This window comes from Herpailurus yagouaroundi, unplaced genomic scaffold (assembly GCF_014898765.1).
Source record: "Herpailurus yagouaroundi ecotype Mexico unplaced genomic scaffold, PumYag 203, whole genome shotgun sequence".
Classification (NCBI taxonomy): domain Eukaryota; kingdom Metazoa; phylum Chordata; class Mammalia; order Carnivora; family Felidae; genus Herpailurus; species Herpailurus yagouaroundi.
Window position 1 is genome coordinate 6,650,067 of NW_024412434.1, and position 6,000 is coordinate 6,656,066.

A 6,000-nucleotide genomic window follows, 5' to 3' on the forward strand; every position below is an offset into this window, starting at 1 on the left:
AAATTAAAAATAAATAAATAAATAAATAAATAAATAAAAATGCCTTTTACTGAATCAGATATATATGTATATGTGTATACACATATACATATTTTTAATAAGAGGCCCTCATTTTCATTTTGCCCTAAGCCCTGCAAGCTGTATAATCAGTTATGTATGTATGTGTGTAGATATTTGTGCCTATTATTTTTATGCACTACAGAGAAGCTGTTCCTTTGGGTTTTATTATCAGATAATTCAGCGGCCGTATGCGCATTCACATTAAATACGCCACGGGTCCTGGATGCCCACACATGCCTGCATTTTGTGTCAATTTGTGCTTTCCCTTTAGGGAAAATACAATGGCATTTTATTGTGGTAAAATATGCTAGCATTTTACCCACGTTTAAGTGTACAATCCAGTGGCGTTAAGTCCATTCTCATTTGCTTGCAACCATTACCACTGTGCCTCTTTGGAACGTTCTCATCACCCCAAACGAAAACTCTCTCTCCATTTTATACACTACCCTCTCCTTCCTCATTCCCCCCAGCCCCTGGCATCCGCCATTCTACTTTCTGTCTCCGGGAGCTTCACTACTCTAGGGGCCTCATGGAAGTGGGATCGCGCAGTATTTGTCCTTTGTGACTGGCTTATTTTACTTAGCATGATGTCCTCAAGGGTTAGCCACATTGTAGCCTGCGTCACGGTGTACTCCCTTTGTAGGGCCAGATAATCATTCGTTGTATGTCTGTATCACATTCCGTGTGCCCGTTCAACTGTCGACGGGACACTCGGGTTTCCACCTTTTGGCTATTACTGTGAATAATGCTGCTGTGAACCTGGGCGTGCACGTATGTGTTTGAGTCCCCAGAGGTAGAATTGCTGGATGATATGGTAATTCTGTGTTTAATTTTTTTGAGGAATGCCCGGCTGTGTCCACAGCAGCGGCGCCCTGTTACATTTCCACCAGTAATGCGCGCGCTGCAGTTCGCTTACCAGCACACCTTAGTTTCTGTTTTTTAAATCCATCATAGGGGGGCGAAGCGGTATCTGATTGCGGTTTTGCTCTGCGTTTCCCAAATGACTGGTGAACTTGAGCATCTTCTCAGGTGCGTACTGGCCACTTGTTTCTCTTCTTTGGAGGAAAGTCTATTGAAATCCTTTGCCCCCTTTGTAATCAGGCTGTTTTGTTGTTGTTTCTTTCTCTTCCCTTATAGCTTTCTTTAACACTTAGTAGGGTAGGCTGTGCTTTTACAATTAAAACGAAACATGTCGGTTGTTTTCCTTGACCCCTCAGAATTCAGGAAAAATTCTTTTATTGAGTTTCTTTCATTTTCATGATAATACAGTTATTTGTAGAGTCTCGTTAAGAATCTTTTTTTTTTTTTAACCTGGATCTAATTAGAAAAAAGAATTATATAGCAAAGGTTATACCTGGAAGGTCATCTTTACAAATAAATTTTGTTTAATCAGGGGTGCCTGGGTGGCTCAGACGATTGAGCATCTGACCCTTGATTTCAGCCCAGGTCATGATCACAAGGTCATGGGATCAAGCCCTGTGTCAGGCTCTGCACTGAGCATGGAGCCTCAAGATTCTCCCTCTCTCTCTCTCTCTCTCTCTCTCTCTTTTGCTGCCACTCTCCCCTGCATGTGCACACGCTCTCTTAAAAAAAAAAATTAGCAGGTATGCTAAACTCACCACCAAGGGATAAAAGCTGTGCTTTCTATGTGGGACTAACACTCATAAAACCTTTCTAGGAAACTCATCTGATACCTGTTCTATAACTTGCAGAGTCCTCCTACCAGTAAAGAAGGTCACTTCCTGGCAGCCAGGGACCTTTGCAGATTTGGGGGACCTACAGAAAAAGAGAGAAGAATTCACTCAAATGTGTAGCTCCTCCAGGTGAAACCAGAGGAGACGAATTTCTTAGGTATGGTTTCCTAGCTTGCAGAAGAAGAGTCAATGAAAAAAGAAAATCCTAAAACGAAAGAGAGAAAACACTACGGAATAAGAGAGGTGATAGAGACCATTGAAAATGCAACCCAGATTGCTTACGAAGTCGCAAACATCTTGTGAGTGTCATTCTATGATTCTGTGTTTGCTGACCATCCTCACTGAAGCTTACATATTTTATTGACACTTCTTTCTATACTTAGGTAAATTAATTAAGACAAAAAAGCAGGGGGAGCAGCCTCTTTTGTGTGTGTGTGTGTGTGTGTGTGTGTGTGTGTAACCAAAAGTTATTCTTGGAGATCATTTGTGACCCCCAGTTCTATCCAAAATTTGGGAGCGAGGAAAAGGAAGTCTTTCCACTGGAGCGCACCCAACAGGCCCACCCAGGGAATATTTAATTATTGATGGGTTTCCCTGTTGTTTGTCCCCTTGACTGGGGCCCAGACTCTCTAAAGCAATGTGTTAGCTCTTAAAATTTTGCCTGATAAATATATAAATTATTTCAGTGTAGTAGAAAATATAACTCCACATGGTGATTTTTTTTGACCTCTGGACATGAACCACTTTTGAACCTACCTTAGAAATCTTAGTCCAAAATTCTTTCTTCGGTGCTATAAAAACTCGGTTTCTCAAATATTCTTCGAACCAGCTTTGACTGGCCTCCTGGTTCTCACTAACGAGTTAACACTTTGATACAAGTTCATTCTAAACTTTTGAAAATTATATTTCCCTGTCTCTTACTTCGGGGCCCAGAGCCATCTCTTCTGTCATTCTGACAGTTTAGGCAGGCTTGTCTCGTCTACAGTCTATGCAGCTTGTGGATTCCCTTTATCTGCCTGGACAGAGAATTACTTGAGTGTGGGTGACTTGCTTCAGTTTCGAGGTTTACGCATCCTAAGCTCATACAGTGTTAGTGCCCGATGGAATTCCTACCTCCCTCAGTTATAAGGAAGAAACTTAGGGGCGCCTGGGAGGCTCAGTAGGTCAAGCATCTGACCCGATTTCGGCTCAGGTCATGATCCTAGGGTTGTGTGGGATTGAGCCCCGAGTAGGGCTCCATGCTGAGCAGAGACTCTGCTTGAGATTCTCTCTCTCTCTCCCTCTGCATCCTCCTTCACTCATTCTCATTCTCTCTCTCTCTCTCTCTCTCTCAGTTAAAAGAAAAAGAGGAAACTGAGGCGGAAGGAGAATAAGTGGATTAGGTAGGTAGAAGGTAAGTTCTGTAATTTACTGTCTGGCCATGTATTGGCATAATACATCTTCTTGTCTGTGTACCCTTTTTACACATGTCTGCATCTCAGATTATAAATTCCAAGGCTACGGGGACCATATGTATGATTTTTTTCCCCTGCATCTTTGATGCTTCCCCAGAGGTGAATGAGTGTTGTGTAAGTGCTTTTTGATGGGGGTGAAACAAAGGAAGAAATGTTTCTGGAAGCAGACATTCTGGAAATTGCCAGAGAAAGCTGTTCAGAGGTCAGAAGGTGACTATTCTTCTGTCTGAAACTGCTTTAAAGAAATCCCCTCCCTGGGGGAATGATTCAGCACATCCCTGTCTTTGAGCTCCATCCAGATGCTTCCCTGAGGCTCTGCATGGGGAGGTATTATCAGTGTCACTACCTATGAAGATTTTTGCTTGAAGCAGTGATTTTTGTTAGTTTTGGCAGAGATGTCTAGAGAATGGCCAAGAAAGGATGTGACACAAATTCAACAATTTAATTCTGAAAACCCCGTGGTTTCAGTGCTGGTCATTTCTTGTTAGAGCTTTGTTTTTCCTCTTTGGTCATAACAACTGGACTTCCAGGGGAATATTTCTTCTTACAAATTAAGGAAATTTTCAGAGCCAAATTTCAGGTCTTTCCTGACTTAAAGAAAAAACAATGAAAGGATAGTGGGCTTGGCTTTGAATAGAAGCCAGGGACACTACACAAAACGATGACTATTATTACACTTCCTAACAAAGCAATGCTATTTTCGAATAATAAGTTTTTCTTTTGTTATAGAGGAAAATCTAGTACTTTTAATGGAAAGTCTACCTGGAAGTTCTCATAAATAATTTTAACTTTTAGAGGAGATGGAAATGGTGTAGTACAGGGATTAGATTCTCTTTTAAAGCAAATTTGGAACCAAAGCTAGACACACACATATAATGGCCCTTGACCCAGCCCTCCTCTGGGAGGCTTCCTGGTGTGATGAACTTGACCCAGTTATCCTTGACTACGGGCCACTGATGACTTCTGGGACGTTACCATTTGAGCCTCAGCTTCCTCTTTGGTACGATATGGTAATCACACCAAAGTCAGTGCAATATTGTGAGGATAAATTAAATAGGATGATAATCATACCTAATATTTTTTGAGTGCTTACTATAGGCTGGGCACTGTGTTAAGGACTGAACACATACTCTCTATTTAATCCTCATAACAACCTCTGGTGAAGCAATTATTTTTCTTTTCCATCTTACAGATGGGGAAACTGAGGTTAAGATATAGAGAGGTTAAGTTTCTCCAGGCCTCATAGCTAGTGAGTGGTGGAGCCCGTGGTCACATCTGGGCAGTCTGGCTTCAGAGCTGGTGCCCCCAGGCAGTATGCTATATCCCCCCCTGCCCAGAGAAAAGTAAGTATGTAGTTAATTTTAATTGGATCTGAACAATTCAAGTACACACCTAGCATTTCTATGTAGCCCAGAGATCTCAGCAGCTCAATGCTGATAGAACCTGTGCTGCCAACACGGTCAACGAAAAGGCTCCCTATAAAAGTGTGTGTCATTAACACAATGTCTTGCTGTCATACCTGGACTAAATTAAAATTATAATAAGCTTCCAAATGATAAAACTGCTTCTTTGGCATCAGATGGTGCTTCTTTCCTTCTTCTACTACTGCACCTTTAATTAACAGAATTTTCTCAGGAAAGATCTGTCTTCAATCATACATGCATTTTTGAACATCCCTTTGGCTGTTTATAAATGGCATTGACCTTCTTTTATTTAATCTTCCCTTTAGCTTTGTCCCCTATGTACAGGATATGGTGCTAAGTCAGTCTTGAAAAGATAAAGAAGATAAACCACGTCCAATGGGAAGCTTACATTTTTGTGATGTAGTTATAAGCCTATGCATAGCATTTAACGTGCTAGAATATGCCTTCTTTGTAACCTATACAAGCTTACCTGCTCTGCTGTGCTCCCATACTGTGTGGCTCACCCTCACAGAAAGAAGCCCTTTGACTACAGTCAAGTATCTTTTAGTTTAGTTTCCTCTCTCCAAGGATACTGGCTGTTTTCTCTTGGGTCCTAATGGAAAGATAACAAAAGGATTCATTGTATTTAACCAGATCTGCATTATAGGTAACGGAGAAGCTGCGGCTATCTACAATGTGCATTTCAGATACAATAATAACCAAACAAAGCTCCTCCCCTCCTGAAACCTACAGTGTAGGGAGGGCAGGGATCCGGAAAGTATGGGCCATGAGCTCGATCTTCCTGCTTTTGCAAATGAAGTTTCACTAGAAGTCAGCCACACCCATTCATTGAAAGATCATCTCTGGCTATTTTCACACTACAACAGCGGAATTCAGTAGCTACATCAGAGACTGGATGCCCCCCCCCCCCCCCCAAAGCCTAACATGTTTATTGTCTGGCCTTCCACAGAAAATCTCCTGACTGTTTTTTTCCGTCTTCTCCCCCACCTTTTATCGCTCAGGCTGGTGCTGGTTCAGGGGTGGAGGACAGGTCACGGGAATAAGAAAGTTTGTTCTTCACGGACGCCGTCCTAAGATGGCTCTGTGCTTTCCGAATGTCGACAGTTGTTGAAAGCTCCCTATCGGAAGGGACACTTTTTCACGTTCTTTGGAGATCCCATTTCTCTCAACCCTACTCCCCCTCCTGACTCCAGAGACCTCTTACCTGGGTAGATGTTTCTCTAGTTTAGCTGGTCATTTACTCTCTGTAGCACCTAAAATGAAGCCTCCCCTCCCACCCCGGGAGGCTTTAATAACTGATCCTAAGCTGTCATCATTGGCTTCCTCTTGCTCATGGCCCGCATCAGGGCCATGGAAGCATCCTACTTG